The sequence below is a fragment of the Panthera pardus genome, unplaced genomic scaffold, assembly GCF_024362965.1.
Source record: "Panthera pardus isolate Hobbes unplaced genomic scaffold, ASM2436296v1 HiC_scaffold_16, whole genome shotgun sequence".
Classification (NCBI taxonomy): Eukaryota; Metazoa; Chordata; class Mammalia; order Carnivora; family Felidae; genus Panthera; species Panthera pardus.
In genome coordinates, this window is record NW_026526721.1 from 37,346,753 (window position 1) to 37,373,641 (window position 26,889).

Below are 26,889 nucleotides of genomic sequence, written 5' to 3' on the forward strand. Positions count from 1 at the left end.
CATAGGGTAGTTCACTTTTAACTTTTTGAGGAGCCTCCATACTATTTTCCACAGTGTCTGTACTAGTTTGCATTCCCACATCAGTGCAAGGGGGCTCCCCTTTCTTCATATCCTTGCTAACACCTGTTGTTACTTGTGTTGTTCATTCTAGCCATTCTGACAAGTGTGAAGTGATATCTCATTGTAATTTTGATTTGCATTTCCTTGATAATCAGTGATAAGCATCTTTTCATGTGTCTGGATGTCTTCTTTGGAAAAAATGTCTATTCATCTCTTTATCAATCCATTTTTAATTAGATTATTCATTTTTGAGTGTTGGGTTTTATAAGTTCTTTATGCATTTTCATACTAACCCTTTATCAGATATATCATTTGCAAATATCTTCTCTCATTCCGTAGGTTGCCTTCTCTCTTTGTTGGTTGTTTCTTTTGCTGTGCAGAAGCTTTCCATTTTGATGAAACCTCAATAGTTTATTTTTGTGTTTGTTTCCCTTGTTGCCTTGGGAGACATATCTAGAAAGAAGCTGCTATGGCTGATGTCAAAGAGGTTACTGCCTGTGTTCTCCTCTAGGAATTTTATGTTGATCTTTGCCCTCCAGGGTTTAAACTCAAGTGTCTTGGGTAGGTAATATAATTTGACAAAGGCTATTCTAGCAGAATGAATAAGTAGCCTTGTAGCACTCATAAGAAAACAAATGATGCTTTATTTAAAAGTTAAGGAAGTTGTATTAGTTATCCTAAATCATCCTAAATTATCCTAAAACATAGTAGCTGAAAGCAACACACATTTGTCATCTCACAGTCTCTGTGGATTGAAGATCTGGACCCTGCTCAGCTGGGTCTTCTACTTCATGATTTTTCAAAAGGCAGCAATCAAAATGTTGGCCAAGGCCAGGGGGTATCTCAACACTCCACTGGGACAAATGTACTTCCAATCTCCTTTAAGTGGCTGTTGGTAGTATTTAGTTCTTAAAAGGGTATTGAGAATAGAAAATCTGAGTTTCTTGCTAGCTATTGGCAAAAGGTTTCCCTCAGTATGTTACCACATGGGCTTTTCCAACAGCAACTTTCTTTCTCAAAGAAAGCAAGAGAATCTGGTAATAAAATGGAAGTCACCATCTTTTATAATAATCAGGGATGTGCCATCTCATCACCTTTGCTGTTACATTGGTCAGAAGTGAGACACTAGATCCAGATCACATCCAAGGGGAAGGAATTAACAATATGGCTTGAAAACTAGGAGGTAGAGGTAATTATAGGCCATTTTAGAAGTATTTCTACCACAGATTTCAAACTGAGAGTTATTTTTGTTCTTCTCTGAAAATATGTAAGTACCCTACCAGTACATTTCTGGCTGCCTTTGACAGAATTGCCTAATAGATAATCTAATGACAATGTTGATTTCATTAGGAAAAATATTCCATTAACAATAAAAGATATTTTTTTCCAGTGAGATATATATAACTTTACTAGTCTTATTTTCCTGAATATTTCTCTAAAATTTATTTCTAATCCTTTTACTGTCACCAGTTGTAATGGAATGTCTTTCATCAATAAAATAAAATTGATAATAGCTGATATCATTTGCTAATGATATTGTGGAATTTATTACAGTACCAAAATTTTCAATAATTATAGCTGTTTATAATTTTGCACAAATGATAACCAGACAAAAACCAATTTGGCTTACCAGATTGTATGGGATTTTTTTATTCTTGTGTTGCTTAATCATAATAAGCAGGCTTAATTTCATGTCAAGCCTAGCAAAAGGAAGTAGAAATTAGAAAATATTTTATAAATAAGCCCTCTCTCCAATTTCAAATCTTAAGCTTCACCCCATTCTATTTCCTCTGCTCACTTTATTCATAAATCAAATTGCTCTTCAGAAACATTGTCTTCTTGATATTCCTTGATCTATGACAATGATTAAACAGGTAGTTACATCTCTTCTGGACTTTGCTGATTCCCATAAGATTTTAACTCCTTATGAATTTTCTGAGAACTGAGACTGGAAAGCAGGAAGAGGGAACTGAGAGCTCTACTCCATTAGGATACTCACCCAAGTAACTCCAATGGCTGCCAACAAGAACCACTTTATGAAACCAAGTCTAGTATTATGTTATCATCACCCATGAGGAAAAGGTGAGAAAGGTCTTTGATTTCTTGGGGTACAGTTTATCTAATGAGGCCTAACTAAGTAGATTAGGAGGGAAGAGAAAGTCTTATAGATATATGGAATATATCCATATACAGAATATATCCAACTGCAGATAGAGGGACAATAAAAAAATATTGAATGGAGGGAGCGCCTAGGTGGCTCAGTCTGTTAAGCATCTAACTCTTGATTTCGGCTCAGGTTATGATCTCAGTTTCATGAGTTTAAGCCTCACATGGGCTCTGTGCTAACAGCACAGAGCCTGTTTGAGATTCTCCCTGTTTCTCTGCCCCTCCCCCACTTGCACTCTCTCCATCTGTCTCAAAATAAGTAAATAAACTTAAAAAAATTAATTAAAAAATCAAATGGAAAAATATCAATGTCAAAACAGGAAAAACATAAACTAGAAATAAATAATAAAAATGAATCCAAATATTTTATATATCTAACTACATGTTTTATATGTGTATATAATTTTTTTGCTATGAAAAACCAAACTTTTCAAATTGGATTTTTAAAGCTCATATGTGCCTATCTTCAAATCAAAATAATAAGTCAGGTTTAAAATAATATATAAAAGTATTGAGAAAAAATATCATTAGCCGCTTGATAATTAATGCTAGTGTGGCAATATTTAAATCAGATTGTGAGGTTTATTATATAAAGCAAAATGGATATTACATAATTATAATTCCTAATGAAAAAAGATAAGCTGTTTCTAATGATGATAAATCATTTCTAATGGCAAAAAGAAATAACCTGTTGGGAGACAGTTCTCTAAAGTTCTCTAATATTTTTATATATCTTGAAAATAGAGGTACTGATAGCTTCTTGCTGTCAACTATCTTTCCAAGGATGTTTGTATAGGGTAGAGCTTTGGAAGATAGAGATAGACTCTTCCTTCAGATCAGAGACAGGGGTTTTGGTTTGGTTTGGTTTGGTTTTATGTTTTGTTTTACTGCCAGTATAATAAAAATAATTATCTCTCTCTGGGGAAAAACTTAGACTTATTTGATTACAGCCCATTATAAAGACTAAAGTTTCCTAAGTTTGAAGTTTCTCTCTTGCTATACAGGCATCCTTGGGTCCTTATAGCATTATCCTATGGGAATTTAGGCTCAGTTCAGGGAACTGCTGCAAAAATATGAAAACATTGCTTCATAGAAATATAAACTAATTATAGACTACCCGATGGCTCTAAACCAGGTGTCTCATGTGTTACGCAAGTGTACAAGAATTTATAGAAGATTAATTTGTATGTAAGGTATATTTCAGATGCTTCACAGTTTTTGCACAACTAACCAAAAATATATAGCAATGATAGACATGCATGCACTCCACATTATAACCTTGAAATATATGCTGAAAATACAAATAGTGACAAGAAATAGATAATTGCTCAATCATAATGAAAGATTTAAATGTACATATCTCAGAAACTGATATATCAAACAGATTAATACTTGCCTATGGTTAATCCACAAAAGTTAAAGAAAGCTTAAGCTACTAGGTATGTATGTTTGACCATGGACCCAACAATGTTAAAGTCTGTGTAGATATTTACAAATATTTGCTGCATACTAAATTGCAGAGGAGCCTGCAACAAGTATTAGGAAATTAAAACCATACAGACTGTACTGAATGTCCACTGAAATAACTTTCCAGTAGTTAAAATACAGTAAAAATGGAAAAAGGAAAAAATAACCATGTAAATTGCAAAATGTTTAGAATTAAGTAGAAGAAAATCCTGCATCAGAGAACTTGTGGTATGAAGTTATACTGATACTTAGAGGGACATGCCTAGTCCATCTTTAAAAAAAAGGATGAATGATTTAATCAGTGTTCGTGAAGCTAGATGAACATCGTAAATGTAAATCAATGGAATATAAAAAGAAGAAAATAAAACAGAAAATATTAGAACAAATAATAACTAGAAGAGTGAGAAAGAAATAAAAGTTGATTATTTGAAAAGTCTAATAAAATAAACTTCTCAAATCAAATTCAGTAAAAGAAAAACAAAGGAAATTAATATATCAGTGTCTTGGGGCGCCTGGATGGCTCAGTGGGTTAAGCGGCCGACTTAGGCTCAGGTCATGATCTCGCGGTCTGTGAGTTCAGCCCCGCGTCACGCTCTTTGCTGACAGCTCAGAGCCTGGAGCCTGTTTCACATTCTGTGTCTCCCTCTGTCTCTGACCCTCCCCCGTTCATGCTCTGTCTCTCTCTGTCTCAAAAATAAATAAATATTGAAAAAAAAATAAATATCAGTGTCTTTAAAAGATGACTAATAATGAATGCTTTTATATCAACAAATTTTAAACTGTAGACAAAATAAATAATTTTCCAGAACAGCAGTTCTCTAACATTTTGGTCTCAGGAGCTCTACACTCTTAAAATTGTTGAAGACCTCAAAGAGCTTTTATTCATACTGACTACATCTACTAACATTCATAGCTTAAAAATGGCAATAATTAATGTTATATTTTATAATATAAAATAGTAAACCCATTATGTGTTATTATAAATAGCATATTTTATGAAAAAGTAACTATACTTTCATAAAACAAACAAGAATAGCAAAAATAGTGTCCACGTTTCTTTATAATTTGGCTTAATATCACATTAAATCTTCTAAAATATGAATAAACAAGGTAAATAATATTTAGTATAGTGTAATTATGAAAATATTTTTTATTCCACAGACCCCCTCAAAATTTCTCCAGGAAACACGGGGGATTTCAGAATGCACTTTGAGACAAGTTGTTCTATAAGAAAATACATAAACAAATTTGAATCAAGGAGAAATAAAAAACATGACTAAATCTGTCACCTTTAAAGTAAAATATCAGTAATCAAAAATTCCTGCCAAACCCATCCCCACCCAAAGGAAACAGGGACAGGAAGATAAAAGATCTAGATCTTTTAGTTTATCAGTTTTATCAGTTTATCAGTTTATCAGTTTATCTAGATCTTAAGTTTATCAGTTTGTCAAGATTAGGTAACCCCAAATTTGCAGAAAATAGAAAAAAGGAGATAATCACTGTATGTGGTCAGTGTAACTAATAAAACATGAAAGCTAGCTCACTGCAAGAAAGAAAATTTTAGTTGTTTCATTACTAGAATTGATTAAAAAGTTCATTGAGATTTCTGGATATGAGATCAGCATACAAAAGTGAGCAGCATTTATATTCAATGAACCAATTTTACTCTTTAAGTATTAGAATAGGAAAAAAGAATACCATTTGTTAAGAAGTATAAAGTATATAGTATCTGGGTAATACTCTTAACAAAGGGTGTCCTTTACAAAGAAAATTAAAACACATTATTAAAGAATACAAAATAAAATATGTGCCTTTCTGGATGGACTCAATAATATATTAAAAAAAATCAATTTTCACCAACTTATTTTATGAATCAATGCAATTCACATTAGTATTTCAACTTTTTAAATTAAGAAAATAAATTGGGAAAACAATTTCTAATACCCTGCTGCTCACTGTCAAAAACTCAGAGCTTTAGAGAAAATGCAGACTCTCGGGTTCTATTCCAGACCTACTGAATTACCCAGACGACAAGTGGTTTATATGAACATTAATGTTTGAGAAGCACTGATCTTTCAAATATCTAAGAATGGCCATAACACTCAAAAGAACAAAACTGGGGTTTCTTGCCCTATCAGATATCAAGATTTAATATTACTAAGAGTGCACTTATGGCAAAGTGGCATTGATACATGGATAGATGATCCATAAAACAAATATATATAATAGGAATAGATCCTATTTAAATATCATGGTATCGTGATATATAAGAAAGATGAAACATTGCAAATCAGTGGTGGTAGGGTCATCTATTCAATAAATATCTTTGAAATAATTTGTTTTCATCATTTATATAAATATGTAATATTTTAATATATAACATATAGTTATAAATAATAAAAAATATATATGTATAAAACATGGGCACATGCCTTACATGTTAAAAGCAATATTTTACAAATATTAAATATCATTACAGGTGAATATCTTTATGAGTTTGGTCAAAGGAAGGATTTACTATATGTCTTAGACTGTCATAACAAAATTTCATGGACTGGGTGATTTAAACAACAGAAATTTAGGGGCACCTGGGTGGCTCAGTCGGTTAAGTGTCCGACTTCAGCTCAGGTCATGATCTCACACTCCGTGAGTTCAAGCCCCGCATCGGGCTCTGTGCTGACAGCTCAAGCCTGGAGCCTGTTTCGGATTGTGTGTCTCCCTCTCTCTCTGACCCTCCCCTGTTCATGCTCTGACTCTCTCTGTCTCAAAAATAAATAAATGTTAAAAAAAAATTAAAAAAAATAAACAACAGAAATTTATTATTATTATTTTTTTTTACTGTTCTCAGAGACTAGAAATCCAAGATCAAAGTTTTAGCCGATGTGGTTTCTGTTGAGAGCTTTCTTCTTGGTGTGCAGATGGCCACTTTGTCCTCCCATGGGCTTTTTTCTGAGTATATGTGTGTGGAGGCAATATGAGAAGGCAGAGTGGGAATGAAAGAGACAGGCAGAGAAAGATCCCTTCTTTTCTTTTAAGGCCACCAATCCTATCAGATAAGGGTCCTACTTGTTATGGACTGAATGTTTTGTTCCTTGCACCCCCTCCCCCCGCAATTCCTATGTTGAAGCATCAGCTTCCATTGTGACTATATTTGGAGACAGGACCTTTAAGGAAGTAATTAAGCTTAAATGAAGTCATAAGAGGGGGACCCTGATATGATAGGACTAGTGTCTTTATAAAAAGAGACACCAAAAAGCTCAATCTCTTTCTGCATACACAAAAAAGGCCATGTGATTATACATTGAGATGGAGGCCACCTACAAGCCAAGAGAATATGTCTCATAATGAAACCTATCTTGCTAGTAGCACGTTGATTTTAAACTTTCCAGCCTCTAGAACTCAAATAAATTGTTGTTGTTTAAGCTATCTGGTCTGTAGCATTTTGCTATGACAGCCTGAACAGACTGATAACACCACTCTTGTGAATTCATTTAACCTTCATTAACTCCTAAAGGTCCATCTCCAGATATGGGCCTCAACATACAAATTTTGTGGAGACACAATTCATTCCCTCACACTATACAAGATACAAAAAAACATAAAGCAAAAATTAGATTGATTAATATGATTGCATTACATAAAATCGTCTGGGTGGTAAGTATGCTGTGAACAAAATTAGAGGTCTTGCCATGGTCTTAAAGGAGATATTTAAATATTTATAATAAATAAAAAGTACTGAGAAAATAAGTAACGGCAACAAATCAACAATAAAAAACAAATAGCTGAAAAGGAAATATGTGCAAAGGATATAAACAAGAATTACTAAACAAGGAAACACAAGGGCCGATAAACATATGAAAAGACTCTCAACCATTTTGCATTTCTGTAGGGAAATTCAAATTTTGAAAAATTAGATTCTTTTCATACCCAGGTGATTAGCAAAATTAAAATGAATCTGGCAATATCAAGTATTTATAGTATGTTGGGGAAGGAAAACTCCCATACACTTTTGTTGAAGAGTTTATTGGTAAAACCATTTAGAATGGAAGTTTAACTCTTACTAGGATAATTGTAGACATGCCTATTCTGTGATACAGTTATTACACTTTTATTATATTCCCTACTGAAATTCGTTCATCTATAGAAAAGAAGATATGCATCAGAGTAAACCCTAAAATACTGTTTGCAGGAGTGAAAAATTGAAACTAATCCAAATGTCTCCATCAGTAGTGAAATAGATTTACAAATTGTGGTTTATTTATGCAATGAAATACCACAGAAGATTTAAAAAGAGTAAACTAGACTGTATATAAACAAACATACATAGACTTTTAAGCAGAATGTTGAATGGTAAAAAAAAAAAAAAGCAAGTTAAACAGAATGTTACCCTGAATAAAATGAATTTTATGTCTCTTCCATGAAGGTGGAAGGCCTGAGGACGATGAGAACTTACAATATAAATAATCAGTCTGTTCCTGTTGTCAGGGACAACTTGAAGTTTTATATATATATATCAAGTTTTATATATATATATATATATATATATATATATATATATATATATATATATATATATATTTTTTTTTTTTTTTTTTTTAGGAGAATAGCTTTCTGGCCAGTATAGCAGGAGTGTTGGTCTCAGATTAACTTTTCCTTGACTGTCTGGGATTTAAACACAGCACAAAAACATAAAAGGGGGTGTCCAGATGCTGACCTTAGGACTAATGTAATTCAGAAAGCAAAGGTCATTGGAGTTTGCTGACCTCTCTCCCTTCAGATGGATGCTCATAATCACATTCAACACATGCTCCAATAAGCATTACCTTTTATAAATCCCATTTCTAGCTAAGTCTGTAATGGTCTGATTTTTCCAAATGGACCATCTTATAATTATGCTATACCCTCATGATTTAATGAAGTATTCCCTGATTATAGAGTATTTTCAGAGAGGTATTAATCCTTCAAGTCCTGTAAAAAGCCTCGTATATTAGAAATGGAAGCTACGATTGATTGGTTTATGGTTAGCCAGGTGGGTGAGCAAGAGACAGAATCCCACAAGGGCCAGGTAAACAGCCCAGTTTTATTCTCAACAGCTGCAGCAACTAAGAAAGTGACTATACAACAGCTTCCTCACCCAGCTGTTCTGGCTCATTGCCAGCTCCAGGGAACTAGAACACCTGACAAACAATGGGAATCTCCAGGCCTCTTGGAGGGGCTGATTATATTTTAAAGGGCTTACGCCACCCTTCCCAACCAACAGCTCTGTGAACAGGAGAGGGTCTGAAGGAAGCCAGTGAGAAAAAGAGTATTTTCACTATAGATATTGTCTTTATTTCAAGTTACAAGGCCTGATGTAGGCTTTATTATTGCAAATTACTCTTCCAATGCTGAAAGTTTCATCATAGTCACCTGTAAAATAAAACACTTCTGAATTTTCCCAATTTAAGTCCAACATTCTGCATACCACCTGGTAGCATAAGTCATTTTTAGCCTGCCACTATGCTCCTGAATCTGTTTATCAACGCTGATTCCTCTTACAGCACTGATAAGAACACATTATGCAGATGTCTTGAATTAGTTTAAGTTCTAATTGACAGAACACTTGAACTTGACTGAGAAGATAAACACTAAATAAACTGTATTTATACCTTTGTTTATCTGCTGTTGGCATTTCTGTAAATGTTTAGAAGAGAAAAATCTCAACCGTTGAGTAGCTTTTTATGTAAATCGTGGAGGCTAGTTATTCATTTAATTCCAAATATTAATTCGAACAGTATTGCACCAAAAAAAGCAAACTTTCATAGTTAACCAACTATGCTTATTGTGCTCCATACTTGAATGTAAAATGTAAATATTTTTAAACAATATATTGAATATTTGGAAAATTGAAGAGACAACAGACTCTTGAAATTTATTTTATCTGTATAATAGTGAATAGTTTTGTATTTCTTAGTTGTTGTCATACATATTGCTTATCCATTACTTTAGACTCTTCTATTAAATCTTGCTACAAGTGCTCCAACAAATACATTTTAAGAAATTTAAGGAAGAAATCATAGGCTAGTATTTTTTTCTGGTTACTGAACATAAGTTGGTGGGAAAAAACAATCTTGTCTTGATGCCATTGAAAAGATATATAGGACTTTGTATTAAGTTTTATATTGTATATATCTTTGAAAAATTCCCAAATCTTCAAGTTACTTTTGCTTGTTACTCATTTCTTTTTATATTTACCAGTCAAATATTTTTATAAAACATTATTGTTGCCCTCAGCATTTTTTAAGCATGATGTTGGATTTTTGCTTTAATTTATTTAAAGATCACATACCTACATACCTTGATTTCTTTTTTAAAAAAATGTTTACTTGTTTTGAGGGGGGGGGGAGGGGCAGAGAGAGAGAGAAGGAGAGAATCCCAAGCAGGCTCCCTGCTGTCAGCACAGAACCTGAGGTGGGGGTCCATCTCAGGAGGCATGAGATCATGACCTGAGCCAAAATCAAGAGTTGAACACTTAACAAACTGGCCACCCAGGCACCCCTGCTTTCTAAGATAGATAGATAGATAGATAGATAGATAGATAGATAGATAAAGAGATAGAACAATCAATCCATCATTATTACCCTAATTTTCCTCTGTTCTGACTTCTAAGTTTTAATAATTTTGTGCTAAATTGAACCAAACTATAAGGAACACTTATTCTGCATTATGACACTTTAACAGAAATCTTTTTTGACAAATATGTTGTCTCTAAATATAAACTCTAAATGTTTTACGGTTTTACTGCTGATCAGCAGAGTACAGAGTACTTAAAATATCATATCCCACTGCTGCCAGACTCATTTGTTTCTTAATCGCTGTTTTAAACATACACTGTTAGAGATGCATTTGAATATTTGAAATTTTAGATTCCCTTTTTTATTTTCAGATATTGAGGGCTTTTTAAAGAATACTGACCGTGATTAATGTTTCTTAAAAAAAAAACAACAAAACAACAACTATGTTTAGTACAACTATAGGAACCCCTCTTTGGTAATATTATAGTGTGATAGAACTGTATATATATATATATATATATATATATATATATATATATATATATATATATGTATGTATATAAGCATGTTTGCATATGCTTACAGTTTCAAATAGAACTGGCCCAATGGATCTCAGTTTTTATGCCAATCTAATTGATGGTTTTAGCCTGAAGCCCTCTTTTGCTAAGTATTTGAAATCTTTTTATAAGATCATTGGGAATGACTCTCCCAATGATTGAACCTAATGATAGCATTAGGTTCAAGGTGGTAGGATGAAAATTAAGTGTTTTCTATTTCTGGCATAAAATATTGGAACCAAAGTGTAAATAGATAAAATCAACATTAATTAGACAGAATGGGTGGTGAAGTCTTCCAAGAAAATATGTTACAGTATATATCTTAAAAGATTGGTAGTACAGGTGAAAAGAAAGAAACTCAGTGGAGGGAATGGTAAAGCCTCAGGGGACTTGGATAAGGAGAGTTGATTTTAAGAGTGTGTGTGAACAGTCTGGCTAAAGTAGATTTACAGTGGGGAGTACTAGAAGCAAATAAACCTTGTGCAGGTATGTTATGAAAAAATTGAAAGATTATCAGGCATTTCTGTCAAACCCATCTAAAAGTATTAATGCATGATTGAAAGAATAACTATGAAACAGTTTTCTTGAGGGACATTTGAAAGAGAAAAAAGTTGAAGAAAGGCTACTTAGAAACTGTGGCCATTAAAAGTGTTAGTTAAAGTGAAATAAGCCATACAGAGAAGGACAGATACCATATGGTTTCACTCTTATGTGGATCCTGAGAAACTTGGTGGAAACCCATGGGGGAGGGGAAGGAAAAAAAAAAAAAAAGAGGTTAGAGTGGGAGAGAGCCAAAGCATAAGAGACTGTTAAAAACTGAGAACAAACTGAGGGTTGATGGGGGGTGGGAGGGAGGGGAGGGTGGGTGATGGGTATTGAGGAGGGCACCTTTTGGGTTAAGCACTGGGTGTGGTATGGAAACCAATTTGACAATAAACTTCATATATTGAAAAAAAAATTGAAAAAATAAAAAAATTTAAAAAAAAGTGTTAGCTAATTAGAAGTGGAATTAGGGTCATGGCACTGAAAATAATAAGTATGCTATGACCGTTCTGTGTCTTATACATAAGAAATTATGTTTAACATTTTAGAAATTGCTAATATTATATGAAGTGTAGGAAATGGAATTTTATATTTGGAACAAATGTTAATGATTATAATATCAAGGCTATTGTTAGCTGATATAATAAATAAACTCAATATTTGGAATATTATTTTACACTCAACTGTTCAGGTGTTCTGATGAGTGAATGATATTTTTTCTACTTGGTAATTCAGGTTTTCATCTTTTGGCTCCAACCTTGGAGTGGTCTAAACTCATCCAGCAGAAAGTAAAGGAAATGTGGAGACGACACCTACACACTTGCTTCTTTAAACCTCAGCCCAGAAATGATACATATTACTTCCAATCATATACTAACAGAGTGTGCCCTGGATGCAAGCAACATGGGAAATACCCTCTGTCATTGAATAGCTATTTGTCAGCAAGAGTTCTCTTTTTTTTCTTTTTAAATTTATCTAGTTTTTAATTTACATCCAAGTTAGCATATAATGCAACAATGGTTTCAGAAGTATATTCGTTAATGCCCCTTACCCATTTAGCCCATCCTCCCTCCGACAACCCCTCCAGCAACCCTCTGTCTGTTCTCCATATTTGAGTCTCTTATGTTTTGTCCCCCTTCCTGTTTTTATACTATTTTTGCTTCCCTTCCCCTATGTCCATCTGTTTTAGTGCAACAATTCTGGAAAACAGTATGGAGATTCCTCAAAAAATTAAAAAATAGAACAACCATATGACTCAGCAATTGCACTCCTAGGTATTTATTCAAGGGATACAGGTGTGCTGTTTTGAAGGGACACATGCACCCCAATGTTTATAGTAGCACTACCAACAATAGCCAAAGTATGGAAAGAGCCCTAATGTCCATCCATGGATGAAGGGATAAAGAAGATGTGGTATATCTATACCTACATCTATATCTATATCTATATCTATATCTATATCTATATCTATATCTATATCTATATCTATATCTATCTATATCTATATCTATATCTATATCTATATCTATATCTATATCTATATCTATATACACACTGGAGTAGTACTCGGCAATCAAAAAGAATGTAATCTTGTCATTTGCAACTATGTGGGTGGAACTAGAGGGTATTATGCTAAGCAAAACTAGTCAGTCAGAGAAAGACAAATATCATATGACTTCACTCATAGCAAGAGTTCTATTTTTAATTTTTTTTTCTTAATCTTTATTTTTGAGAGAGACAGAGAGACAGAGTGAGAGCAGGGAAGGGCAGAGAGGGAGACACAGAATCTGAAGCAGGCTCCAGGTTCTGAGCTGTCAGCACATAGCCTGACACAGGGCTCGAACTCGAGTTCATGAGCTGAGCTGGAGTCAGACACTTAACCAACTGAGCCAGGTGCCCCAGCAAGAGTTCTCTTTATACCTGGAAGGGAGAGTATGAATTTCGGTGGCTGACAAGCTATCTCTAATACAGAGACCATTCAGCCTGTATTCTCATTTTGCAGATAATAATTTCCAAGCTCAATAGAAATTAGCCAAACATCTCAATTTACATGAACAATGAAAAGAATCCACACTGCATAACTCCAGTCATTGACTGACTCATTCATTCAATGACTATTCATATAGCCTTTATCTTAGGTAGGGCACTGTGGTAGGTACTATAGATAACTTGTTTAGATGACACAAAAATAATATGCAGTTGGGATAAACTGCTTTACCATAGTAAGTTGTACATGTTGAAATCATTACAATAAATTTGTTTTAAAAAAATAACTCCTAATACTTTTTTTTTTTTAATTTGTAGCTAAACATTTAGGTTTGGAGTCATACAGAGATCGTGTAGATAAATGAATAACTCTGACATTTAATGACTTTATGGCTCTGAGTACTTTTATTTAATATATTTATGCCTCACTTTTCTTATTTTGAAAACTGAAATAATGTTAGTAACTGCTTCATTAATTTATTTATTTATAAGAAGTTATTGAGTATTTATGATATGATAGGGATATATGAGTATATATGAGATATATGACATACATGGGATATATGAGAAAATAATTCAGGTTTATGTATTAAGTTCTTACTGCTTAAATTAAAGATAATACATCAGATGTTGTTAAGTTATAGGGAGAAAAGTGGAAGCACATTAAGTGATACAGAGAAAGTTTGAAAGGTTGGTGTTTTAAATAGGGTGATCATAAAAGACCTCTCTGTTAAGTTGAAATGTGAGTATAAATCAGAAGGAAATAAGATAACAAACTACATAGTAAGTTGTCGGACTAATAGTCCAGTTAAAAAGTCCATCAAATACAAATATTATGAAACAGAAAAGTGTTTGAAGAATATGAAGGAAACTAGTGTTTCTGAGGCTGAGGATATGAGAAAAGTTAAATAAGCCTTATCAAGAAGATCTTGTCATTCCCCTAAGCTTGACTAAACTTTGGACAGGCTTTTTCCTGGCTAGTTCCCTAACCTCCCCTTTGTTAAAGCATTTACTTTAGAAAACTTAAAATTTTAAATTATCTGCCTCTGTGAAAAGAAGGTAAATCTTCTTGTATCCTCTTACCAGTTTTACAACCTAGGAAATATCTTTTTCAAAGACACACAGACATTATCTTTGATATGTAAACATTGAAAGAGAACACCTCTATTTTTCAGTCTCTGTGGAAGAATAGGAGCTGGATCTGAGTGCATTTTGCCTTAAGTTGTAAAAAACAAAAACAAAACAAAACAAAACCTAGCTTCAGTCATGAAGGTGAGAACAATTCCTTTGGGTGAGAACAATTAGCAAACACGGGTAACCTATGATTCCCCCTACCCCAACCCTTTGTTTTTGTTTCAGTGAGTCAAGTCCAGTCTGTCTCTCTCCTATTGCACTAGTCTTGAATAAAGTCTTTCTAGTCTATTTAACTTTGGCAGTACAGAGTTAGGGCAAGGCCACAAAACGGTCTTTTAATTATGTCAGGATTTTGGCTTTGTTTTGAGTGAGCAGGAACTTCTCTGGAGTTTTGAGGAGAGTCATGATACAGCTTGTGTTCTAAAAGGATTACTCGGGCCATCATGTAGGAAATGGGAGACAGAAGCAGAAAAAACAGTCAAAAAACTATTGCAGTAATCCAATCAGTGCATCCCTAAAATGATACCAGTGAACTGAAATTTGGACTCTAAATCCAGTTCTCCATTTTGGGTAGAAGGAAAAACACATTCAAAGGTACTGATTCATGGGAATTGACTAATTATTTATTTAGTTGTCTGGGACTTAGAGAAACCAGATTGGAAGATTTGTGTCCAGGAGGTCTGGGGAAAAGGCATTTATTTTTTATTTCCATAAAGATGATAGAGTCAGAGGATATTTGTATCCAATTTGAATGTTTACCAGAGAACAGTGGGTATGTCTGCTCTATTGCTCAAGCCTGACACCCCAGATTCCTGTACCACTTCCTCCTGTATCTTTCCAGAGCTAGGTTTAGTGGCTTCTTGCATTTTGCTGATTACTGTATGCCCCACCTCCCCACTTGTTTGGTCTCAGCAATTCTAACATTTTTATACTATATACAACATTGTTATATCCGCCTCTATTGAACTGCCTGGTGTGTCGTTTGGTTTGTTTTTAAATCCCTAACTGCTTACTAATAGAATTGGTTATTTTGTCCACTGAGCATTAATATATCCATTAGGATACAGTAATTGTTGGTTTGTCAGTTTATTGCAGAAAAGAAAGTTTAGTTTTTCTATTTGTTCCTTTAGTTGAGTTAGTGTGCTATGTTGAGAGAACTGTATTTAAGATTTTATTTGGGCCTTCCAATCAGGAGGGCTTGGACAAATGATCCTGCTTTTATTTTTATTTTTTAAACCCAATCTATATCTGGCTTTATATCTATAGTAGAAATGATTTTAACAATTAAGCATAGGCCAGTGTGCCTTTACTATGTATACAATTTGCAAGGTGGGTCCCATCAACTATATCACACTGTTCAGAACAAAATCCACATAAAGATTTCTTCTATATCACTTCTCAAACAATGTCTGTCTTGAGTAATAAAAAAAAAAGTGCCACAGAGTTACACAACAATACAAGAGTTGAAACCCTGCAATTGCTATGGGGTTTCTTAAGAGCTCTATTGAGGTGTAGAGGAAAATGTGAATTCAGCTTCTATGTTACAGTTCCCTCATTTGTAAAATTGGAATAATAATACTTATCTGTCTCTCTTGGGTGTTGTAAAATTAATTAGAATGTTATAGTTCTTTGAGAATCATGAATGAAATTGACTCTACAAGAGCAAATGTTGATTGCCATTTTTAATGTCAATGCTAACAATAAAAAATAACATTTCTGTACTTTCTCCTCTTTTGGTTAGTGATTGGTAATTTGTAATTTTTAAATACTGTGAAAGACTTCATATTTAAGGAAATACAGCTTTGGAAAAGTTTTATAAAATAGGATATAAAATCCATGAGGAGATAAATTTCTTTGTTTCATTCATTGCTATATCCTAAACATATAGAAGCGTGTTTAATGCTGTTCAGTATATATTTATTTAATGAATATGTGTAAAAGGTATTTTGTTAATACATGTGAATTCATAGTTATATTAAAAACTCACCACAAAAAGTACCAATCCGAATTTTTATCCACATCAGAAACCATACTGCACTGTCTCTCACGCACACACACACACACACACACACACGTTTTCCAAGTAAATAACTAATTACAATATATAATAAGTTTCAAAAAATAACCAATTACTATTTATAACAATTTTCCAAGAAAATAACTAATTATATAATATATAGGACAAATAAACTAATAATATAATTATATTGTATATAACAAATAATTAATTACAGTATGTAAGTGTTCCATAAGTACCTATTTAAATGGAGCAACATGAAAAGAAATAGCTTCCTTTCCTTTTGGAAGCCAAAAAAATCTAGATAATATATTAAGTTATAATCATGGTTATTTTGATACTATAGTATTATAAATAAGACTCATTGAAAATACTGCTTTAATCTTACTTCCTTTATTTTTATGATATTTTATAAACTATTATCACATGATTGTATTAATATGTTTCTTGGATTTTAATGCATCAACATAAGCCTTTCCTTGATAGGGCCTGCATTTAAACAGATAATTAGTTTCATGAAATATTGCCAAATTGGGATATCATTTTACTTTCCCCTTTCAAAGTCCTCTAATCCCTCTGGTTCTGATAGAAATCTAGAATTCAGAACAGGTACTCTTACCATGGAATTTTATTAATAATCTTAATTTTTAAAAACAACATTATTTCAGTGACTTGCATTTATAAAACTGGTAAAACTAACTCCTGTCATTCTGTCACATACCTCATCTTATCAGAGTATGTAAAATGTAAAGGTAGCCTCAGTTGATCATATAAGATTTTCTTTTTTTATTTGGACTCCTTAAAAACAAAATAAATAAGCAAAAATAAAAGAAAAATAAGCTAAACTCATCACAATATTTTTCTCTTTCGTAATTACCACTACTCGATTTTGTTGTTATTGTCATTGCTGTTGCTTTGGCATTCTTGGTTCAGTGTTGCCTCAGCTTTGTGAACCTGATTCCCTTATTTTGAAATCCAGAGCTCTCACATCAGTGGACATTCCTTCAACTCATGTGGGGAAGAAAAACTTATATCATTCCTATGTGCCTCTCTAATTTTTAGGTAAATTCTTATTTCCCTTTTCAGTGATCAGTGATCACTTCCATTCTCCAGAGGGACCCCATTCAGCCAGCCTACTGCTTTCCTTTTATGGCCTCCAAAAATGCACTACTGCTCCACAAATTTTCTATTCAATGTTTATCAACAAATTATGCGTTGTGTAAATTCCCTTTCCATATATAAACGTCTCCCAATTTACAAATATGGTATATTTCAAATATCCATTCAGAAATTAGTTGTTTAATTCCCAAAATACATTATTGTTGGAAAATAGTATCATAAACTGTGTATACAACACCAAGCCAGCACTAAAACCTTTTGAACACTATTTATGGTTACCTGGTGCCAAATAATTACAATTATAATGGGGAATACATGTATGTTTCCAAGTTGATATAACTCCTATTCCATTCAATATGGTGACTTGGGTGTAAGAAATTTATAAATATAACATAATAAGTATATTTTTAAAACACATTATTATCACTATTGGCCACCCTTTCCAAACCTGATGGTTTTAACAAAGCAACTTCAGATTCCTTAAATTTTTCTGAGATTATGCTAAGAGTCTTCAATGACTGTTTCACGTGTACTTTGAAAACTTATTCTAAAAGTCATTATGATATTTTCTTTCTCTGACTGAGTTATTTCATTTAGAATAATATTCTCTAGCTCCACCCATGTCATTTCAATGGTAAGATTTCATTTTTTTTATGGTTGAGTAATATCCATTATATATAATATCTTCTTTATATATAATATTTTATTATATATTTATATCTTCTTTATCCATTCATCAGTTGATGATATCGAGGCTTTTTCCATAATTTGGCTATTGTCGACAAATACCATATGATTTCACTCATATATGGAGTTTAAGAAACAAAACAAATGATCATGGGGGGGAGAAAAGAGAGAGGAAAACCAAGAAAATACTCTTAACTGTAAAGAACACAGTGATAGTTACCAGAGTGAAGGTGGGCAGGGGGATGGGTTAAATGGGTGATGGACATTAAGGAGAGCACTTGTGATGAGCACTAAGTGTCGTATGTGATGAATCACTAAATCCTATACTTGAAACTAATATTACAATGTATGTTAGCTGAAATTTACATAAAAACTTGGAAGAAAAAATAAATAAAATTAGAAAGTTATTATGTAATAACTTGCTTCTGCTGTCTGTCTCCTTTTCTCTTTTAGCTCTGTACTACTTGATATAATCTCTTATTGTTATCCATTTTTAAAATGACAGCAATGATCAAAGACAGAGTATTGCTTTTTCAGCCTGGGTTACTTATTTTCAGGATTTAGCTCACTGCTTTTGCCACCATTGACTCCTCCACCAATGCCAGTCTGTTGACCTTGCTGGTGTTGTGTTCTTCCCAACAGTTCACACACCATTTTTAGTGTCAATGATGTGACACATTAAAGCTCAATTTTCCAAGGTGATTATAGAGAATTAGGTCTTTTGCTTTTACTATTTCTGTTATCAAAGCCTTCCACAGCCTATGTATAAAAAAAAAAAAAAGAGAGATATGAGGTGAGAGAAGGGAAGGCTTTGCAATTAGGCAAGAGGTAGAAATCATGAAAACACTAAAAATTTAGAGTGCTAGAATATAGATAAAAGTAAACTCCATGAGAAAAGTCCCCTGAATGCTTTTCCATCTTATGTCTTCCCTTTCATCAACTAGTGTGGCCTTTTCATATATTTTTGAAAAAAAAAATCTAAAATATAGCATATATTACAAATGGGCATAGAAACATAAGCATATAGTTTACAGACCAAGAAATTAAAGAAATACCTGTGAAGCTTTATTTAGGCCAGGATAACAAACATTTACGAGAAGATACGATGTGTCTGTATATTCTTTTATGAGATGCTTCTTTGAGCTCAAATTGTGAATTTAAGTTAATCTATTATGATGTCTGTGGCTCTAGATCTTTCATTTTCACTATTGTATTATACTCATTATATGAGCATACTGCAAATTATTATTCCATTTGTAGATACTGGGGTTGGGGCATACTTTTTGTTATAATAGACAACACTGATATAAAGCATTTGTGTAGATATGTCTTGATACATATATATATAGGAGTTTTTCTAGAATTGATAATAAGGAGTGGAATTGCTAGTTATGAGCTAGCATGTATACCCCTTTTAATAGGTTACACCAAACTGATTTTCAGAGTAGTAGTAAAAAACTATTCTTGTAAAAACATGGTGTTATTTGACTTTACCCATCTGCTAAGTATGAAAATGTGTATCATTGTGGTTTTAATTTTTATTTCCCTATCATCAATTAATTTAACATAATTTCATCAATTCTATGGTCCCTTAGTGCGTTTTCTTCAGTGAAATTTCTGATTTTTTAAATTGTTTAATTTTTATTGCTTTGTCTTTTTCATTGATTCGTAGGAATTATTTAGTGTGTATTCTGTATATATGCTGTGTTGGCTTTATTTCTTGTAAAGCCCCTCTTCCTGGACTGTTAACAGACTTTCGTATTTTATAAGTGTCCTTTGATGAGCATAAATTTCACCTGAGATTGTTATTTTGTTTATTGTGTGAGATAGAGATCCCATTTTTCCAGGACTATTTATTACCCATTCATCTAAATCATCCCTTTCTGAATTTAGAATATCAAGCAAACACTCTGGTTATCTAAGACTTTAAATTAAGCTAAAACATAGGTAATAATTAAATTACTGGGTCTATAGACTATGCCAAATGAAGGAGTATATTTCCTCTGACTGCAGGTACAATTATGCCCCAAAGTTTATTCTTTATGATAAGAATATTCAGATTGTTTTTTGTTTTTTGTTTTTTTTTTTTTTTTTTTTTGTATCCTCCATTACTTAAGCTCTTCAGTGGATGATTCTAACTAGGTTTTCACTAGATTCAGGCCTCAATAGACAAATGCAGAAATGGAAGTTTGCTGGATAGTAATGTTGACTGTATGTTATTTCACTTTGTGTTCTTGAAAAAAGCCAGGAAAGCTCTTTGGTCTCTAAGTATTATCTATAACAACATTTAAAAAAAAATATGTCTCTTTACCTTCATTCATCAAACACTTATCCAAGGAGCAGCATTGTTCATTGGTATTGGTAATCTACAGCACTGATTATAGATTATACTTGAGTCATTATATTGAGGGAATCTTTATAGTCTTAGTGTCAATTTCCAAGTAGAGAAGTTATCAAATAATATCCTTTTACTATAGTTCTTATCACTCTGTTGTCTAACTTATGCTAATACAATGATATTTTTCATAAATGAAAAATACTAAAACTTCAAAATCTGTCTTTTCAACTTCAAAATTGTCTTCCTTTTATCACTAGGGTCAGGGAATAAGAGATGGGCTTTAAAAATATTATTTGTTTTTCTAAAGGATAATTAGTTATAAAGATGCAAACAGTTTTTATTTTGCTGCTCTTTCACTCCTTAATAGACAGGAATCATGGTAGTAACGACATAGACACATTCAGTCTACATTTCTTCTGAATTCTTCTGAATGTGTAGACATATTCAGTTTCTGTTTCTTGAATTTGCAACCTCTTTAGAAGTCTAAATCAGAAACCTAGAGTTATTAAAAAGCATTTCAGCAAGAAAAGGAGCGAGAACAACTTCCTTAAAAATAAGAACTTAAAAAAAAAAAGAAATAACACCTTTTTAAAATCATTGCATTTTTCTAGAGATATAGTGGAATAATAATCTATGAAGTTAACATTTACCTCTTCTCTGTATTTTATTTACTAATATCCAAAGTTAGTCAGCATATTACAAATAAGCAGAGCACTGGAAATGTAAATGATAGAAAATAATAGAAGTTTTATCACATATAAAAAACAATTTGATCAATTACTATAAATACATACAAAACAGAAAAAGAAAAGAAAAAGCTGCATTTGCAATTTAAAGCTATCAGCCAGGTGTGTGATGTCACATGTCTGCAGAAGCCTATTTATATATGCACATCTTAACACCAACTCATTGGCCCTATTCATTAAGGGGAAATGCTGATTAGAAACAATTTTCATTTTTTCAGTGCACCCCAAGTATTCTTTCTTTTTGAAAAAAATTAAGTCTCTCTAATTAAATAGTTTAGTCTCATTTTTACTCAATTCATAAATTTTTATGAATTCACAGATATTGTTTCTCTGAGATTGTTGCTTAAGCAATAGATACATATGTATATGTATTTACATAATACATAAAGTACATATGTGTGTATATGTGAAGGTGACTGCAGAATAGTTTTATTTAAAGAGAAAATCAAGAGTGAACAATAAACATAATTAATTTGTATTATATCCTTCAATGGTTTAGAAATAAACAATGTAAGATTTTTAAACCCATAAAATCCAACATTGCATTAAAAATTAATAAGAATGCTTCTCCTTTTGCATTTTCTGTGTGGATAGAGCTGTTTTTTTTTTTTTTTCTCTCTCTCTCTATTTCCTTTTTAAAGAACAAATTATTGTTGGAATCCTAGTTCATCCAAGCTAGATCTCATATGTGTGTATTTAATTCTGTAATTGGAGATTATTTTTTTTCAATTTCTTTAATTTTTTTTTTTTTTTTAATTTATTTTTGAGACAGGGAGAGACAGAGCATGAACAGGGGAGGGTCAGAGAGAGGGAGACACAGAATGTGAAACAGGCTCCAGGCTCTGAGCTGTCAGCACAGAGCCCAACGCAGGGCTAGAACTCACGGACCGCAAGATCATGACCTGAGCCGAAGTCGGCTGCTTAACCGACTGAGCCACCCAGATGCCCCTGGAGATTATCTTTTTTAATGTTTATTTATTTTGGGGACAGAGGGAGACAGAGTGCGAGTGGGGGAGGGGCAGAGAGAGAGAGGGAGACAAAGAATCCGAAGCAGGCTCCAGGCTCTGAGCTGTCAGCACAGAGCCCAATGCGGGGCTGGAACTCACGAACTGCGGGACCATGACCTGAGCCGAAGTCAGATGCCTAACTGACTGAGCCACCCAGGTGCCCCTATAATTGGAGTTTTTAAAACGAGTGTAATATGATTTGATTTGTGTTTAGAAACACACATTTATAGCACTTATTTTAATTTTTAATGTTTATTTTTGAGAGAGAGATAGAGACAGAGTGTGAGTGGGGGAGGGGTAGAGAGAGAAGGAGACACAGAATCTGAAGCAGGCTCCAGGCTCTGAGCCACCCAGCCACCCCTGTAGCAATTTTAAAGATCAATGGAAGATCAAGATATTTGTGAGGGAGCCATAGGAGTCAGGGAAATTAGTTAGGAGGCCATCATTACAACAACAACAAAAAAAGGGTGATGAGCCTGCACATGAGAGGTGCTATCAGAAGGAAAAGGTAAAGACCAATTCCAAACATAACCAAGAGATAGAATTAACACGATGTGGTGGCTGATTGAATGTGAGAGATGGGATGAATGGATGAGTTAAGGATCATTATGAGGTTTTCTAGTTTGGGTGACTCAGTGAATAGTGATTTTATTAACTGAAAGGAAACATAAAAGGAAAGAACAGTTTTGGAGAGGGAAATAACAACTCTGACCTGGAATATGCTAAAACTAAAGTCTTCTGTGGGCTATCCATGTAAAATTTATCTAGTAATGTATTTTACAATACAGGCCTATATTACAAAAGGGGGGGGGTTACAAATAAAGATTTGGAAATCATTGAAATAAAAGAACACTCTTATGAAGAGATTAAGTTAACTCATTAAAATAATGTAAAATGAGCAGAGAAATGGTCCAATGATTGAATCCTGTGAAACACAAATGTTTGCAAGGTGAATAGTGAAATGGAAATCAGAACAGGGCAAAAAAGTAGTAGCCCAAAAGGAGAGAGCCAAATTAAGGGACTGGATATTGTACCATTGAGTTTCAAGAGGGAAAGAGTGGTCTACTACATTATTAATTGGAGAAGGCTAAACATTACAAGATCACTACTGGCTTTTAGAACACTTATCAAAGGAGTGTTTGGGTTAGACACCAAATTGCAATAGGTACGAGTGTAAACTGGAGGAGGAAGAGCTCATGATCCCATGGAACTGTCCTCAGGTGTTAACAATTCTATTTAATTCTCTCATAAAACTACCTTATTACATAAGTTTCACCTTGAGTTAGCTCTAACTGCCGCTAGGCCTTTTTTTTCCCCCATAACCATGGCCCCCTTTCTTACAGGGGGAAAGATGAAATTGGAATCATCTTTGTCACTCTTCCTGGGAATTTGGAGATTTCCATTTCCTCTAAGTTCTCTCTGCTCTGTGCTTTGGTTTGCATGTAACATTTTGATAATTATGATAAAGAATGTCTTATCCCTTAAAGAAAGGTTTTACTCAACGCAGGTTTGAAAGTACTCTCTGAGACAAGACTTGAAAGTATCTAAGGAAATGATGAGGGTTACCATAATTTCAGAAGTTAATGTTTCAAATTGTTAGATCTCTTATCTTGTCACAAATAAATGGATAATGAATAGAACTTAAGATACAGTAAGATCCTTAGACAAATCTCATATACACTCCTTCCAGATCACACTACATATATTAATTTCAATTTTATTGCTACAAAACGTAGTTTAATTTGTTCCAAAGGCAACCAGACTCTGCTTAAGAACTTAGCTTAAAATGCCAGTGTAATGGAATATCTCATTTGCTTAAACAAGAGTTCTTCTCTGGCACACATTTATTATTTAAGGTCCTAGTGGGAGGTCTACTCTAAAACACTGTATTCGTGGACACCTGGGTGGCTCAGTCAGTTAAGCATCTGACTCTTGTTTTGGCTCAGTTCATGATCTTGCCATTGGTGAGATGGAGCCCCACGTTGGGCTGTGTGCTGACAGCGTGAAGCCTGCTTGGGATTCTCTGTCTCCCTTTCTCTCTGTCTCTCTGTCTCTCTGTCTCTCTCTGTCTCTCTCTCTCTCACTGTCAAAATAAATAAACATTTAAAACAAAAACAAAATAAAACGATTTTCTGCTAAATATTCCTCACTTAATTTTCAAAAAATTCCCATCTTGCATACACCATCTTTTCACACATTCTCAGTACAATTTAGAAAGAGTAATGTGCATCATAACAGATTTCTAGCAGGAAGTAGATGGCACATTCCAATTTGGATAGAGTAGGACTTAAAAAAAAAATTCAGATAGTTTTGGGGAGAGAGAGAGGGAAACCACAAGAGACAGTGAAATATGCCAGGGAGAGGAAGTTTCCCATACTACCCTTAGGTATTTGGGGTGGAAGAAGAATCAGTTAGTAGAAAATTGCAGATGAAAAGGAATATGAGGCATGTTGACTTACAGTCCCTGAGGCCTTTCTGTGGAAGGTCACAGCCAGCTTGCAGCATAGCCAAAAGAAGACAGTAGAGAGAAAAAATGTCTGATTCTATTCCCCCCCCCCTTGCCTCCCTTCCATCCCCTATCAATGATCTCTAATGATGGAACACAGAAGGAAGGGAATATGTCAGTGAAGTCAGTATGTTAGCCTCCAGAGACATAGCACAGTATGGAGAAGCATGAAGAATAGATTTAGATGGGGTAGAAAAGAGATATCTAGCTAATAAAAGGATGTTCAACATGGTTAGTACTCTGGGAAGTGAAAATTTAAAACAAAATAACATTCTACCATACACCTACTAAAATGGCCAAAAATATTTTTTAATTAAAAATTTAAAAAATGATATGACTAGGTATTGGTAAGGATGTAGAATAATCTACACCATCATATATTACTGTGTAACACATAAATTAGTATGACTTTGGCATATTCTACAAAAGCTGAGCATAGCCTAGGACCAAACAATTCCACTTCTGTATGTACAGGAGTGTGTTACTTTGCATACTAAAAGAATTACAAAGAATATTATTAATAACACTATTTATAATAGTCAAAAGTAGAAACAATCCAAATGTCCTCAATAATGGAATAAATTGATAAATTGTGGTATATTTATATAATGCAATATAATACAGCAATGAAAATGAACATACAACAAGGATAAAACTCACCAATAGTGTTTAGTGAAAGAAGTCAAACACTAAAGAATATGTAGTATGTTTTTATTTATATAGTGTTCAAAAGGAAGTACATTAATCCGTAGTGATAGAAATCAGAATCATGGTTACCTGCGAGGTATAATTACTGGGAAGAGGTATAAGGCAAGCTTCTGAAGTGGTCATAGTGTTCCATATCTTGATTTGAGTGATGGCTGTGCAGGTATATTCATCCTGCAAATATTCACCAATGTGAACACTTATTTGTTTGCTTTTGTATATGTATAGCGTAATTTAGATTTTTTAAAGTTTATTTATTTATTTTGAGAGAGAGAGAGAGCGCTCATGCGCAGGCGTGCAAGCTAGGGAGGGGCAGAGAGAGAAAGAAGGAGAGAGAGAGAATCCCAAGCAGGCTCTGCACTGTAAGTGCATGAGATCATAACGTGAGCCAAAATCAAGAGTCGGAGGTTGGGGTGCCTGGGTGGCTCAGTCGGATGAGGTTCCGACATCGGCTCAGGTCATGATCTCAAGGTTCGTGGGTTCGAGACCCGCATTGGGTTCTGTGCTGACAGCTCAGAGCCTGGAGACTGTTTCGGATTCTCTCTCTCTCTCTCTCTCTCTCTCTCTCTCTCTCTCTCTCTCTCTCTCCTTCTCCCTCTCTCTCTGCCCCTCCCTGGCTCACACTGTCTCTCTCTCAAAAATAAATAGACATTAAAAAGAAAATTAAAAAAAAAAAAGAGTCAGAGGCTTAACCTATTGAGCAACCCAGGCACCCCTAGTGTAACTGGATGTTTAAAAGAAAGAACTAAGAAAAGTGTGTCTGCAAAATCCAGTGAAGATACGTAGCACAAAAAAAAGTAGGTTATTTTCCCAAACTCTGGCTTTGTCCAGCACTACTTGGAAAGAGATCTTACCAAGATGGTGAGGAGAGGTATGGGTGTGAGAGGTCATCATGTGGTAGATAAAATATAATGGCTTCATATCCTTAAAATCAAGAAACCTTGCATTTAGCTGTAGTTACACTGCAAGCCACCTGTTAATCTCTTTATGCTTCATTTTGCCCATCTCTACACTGATGGATTAAAAGAAGCAATTATTGAGATTTCTCTTCTGCCAAATCTGTGACTTTTTTATCATTTAAAAAATAATAGATAGATAGATAGATAGATACATAGGTACATAGATACATAGATACCAGTAATGTGAGAAAGGCAAGGTCTTTATGCCCTTTCATGTGTATGTCTTTGTAGATGTACTTAAGACACGTCAATATGAAATTGTGATCAATAAAAACGCAGCAGTTGCAGTTCTAAAAAAAGCAAACAAGATTACCAATAAGACAAAAGCCAAAGCAAAT